This window comes from Schistocerca americana, chromosome 6, assembly GCF_021461395.2.
Source record: "Schistocerca americana isolate TAMUIC-IGC-003095 chromosome 6, iqSchAmer2.1, whole genome shotgun sequence".
In the NCBI taxonomy this organism is placed as follows: Eukaryota; Metazoa; Arthropoda; class Insecta; order Orthoptera; family Acrididae; genus Schistocerca; species Schistocerca americana.
Genome location: NC_060124.1, coordinates 326,741,010 through 326,742,229, shown reverse-complemented (window position 1 = coordinate 326,742,229; position 1,220 = coordinate 326,741,010). Strand labels below are relative to the sequence as shown.

Here is a 1,220-nt window from a genome sequence, read left to right as displayed (position 1 = left end):
CTAGTGTTGAATGCAGAGGAGAGAGCGGATAGTTGGAAACAGTACACTGAAAGCCTCTATGAAGGGGAAGACTTGTCTGACGTGATAGAAGAAGAAACAGAAGTCGTTTTAGAGGAGATAAGGAATCCAGTATTACAATCAGTATTTAATAGAGATTTGGAGAACTTAAGATGAAGTAAGGCAGAAGGAATATATAACATTGCACCAGAATTTCTAAACTCATTGCGGGAAATGGAAACAAAACGACTGTTGACATCGGTGTGTAGAATGTATGGCTTTAGAGAGGGTAAAGACACCAGAGAGGCCATTTTGACGTGGCTGTTAATAATGGAAGCAAGACAAAAGAAAAATCTATACACGTTCATAAGGTTTGTCGACATGGAAAAATTGTTCGACAGTGCAAAACGGTGCAAGACGTTCGAAATTTTGAGAAAGACAGGGGTAAGCTATAGGGAGGGACGGGTAATATACAATATGTACAATAGCCATGAGAGAATAATAAGAGTGGACGACCAAGAACGAAGTGCTCAGACTAAAAGTGTGTAACACCTGGATGTTTCCTGCACGGTATTAAGCTTGTGGGGTTGTTTGTTGCTGTTTCCATATTTTTGTGTACACCCTCTAAAACAGCATGTTGAAACCCTAAATCTGCGTTATCTTTTCGAAAATCAGCATGAGACTGACCTCACTACACAAAGGCTGAGCCCACAACACCTTCCTGTTGCAATCAAATTGTCTCAAAATATTAAACCGGGCGAGGTGGCGCAGTGGTTAGCACACTGGACTCGCATTCGGGAGGACGACGGTTCAATCCCGTCTCCGGCCATCCTGATTTAGGTTTTCCGTGATTTCCCTAAATCGCTTCAGGCAAATGCCGGGATGGTTCCTTTGAAAGGGCACGGCCGATTTCCTTCCCCATCCTTCCCTAACACGAGCTTGCGCTCCGTCTCTAATGACCTCGTTGTCGACGGGACGTTCAACACTAATCTCCTCCTCCTCCTCCTCAAAATATTAATTTCGTAGCTGTCGCCTACACACGTCACCGAGCTGGCAATATCGCATGCGCGGTTGCAGCGAGATAATGTCTCAAACAGCCACACAATGCACACTGTCGGAATTACATGTAGGGAGGAAACACAAGGCTAGAGAGAGGCGCGCTTGGCCGACTGTGAAACAAGTCAGCGATAATAACCAAAGTCTTTTCAGCATCTCCCGATCAT

The 1,220-nt window shown here is 44.8% G+C and overlaps 1 non-coding gene across 1 annotated transcript; it reads left to right on the top strand.

Moving 5' to 3' along the window:
- The first annotated feature begins 753 nt into the window (after positions 1-753).
- Positions 754-826, top strand: Trnaa-cgc. Its single transcript has one exon. It is a non-coding gene; the product is annotated as a tRNA-Ala (tRNA).
- The last annotated feature ends 394 nt before the right edge of the window (positions 827-1,220 follow it).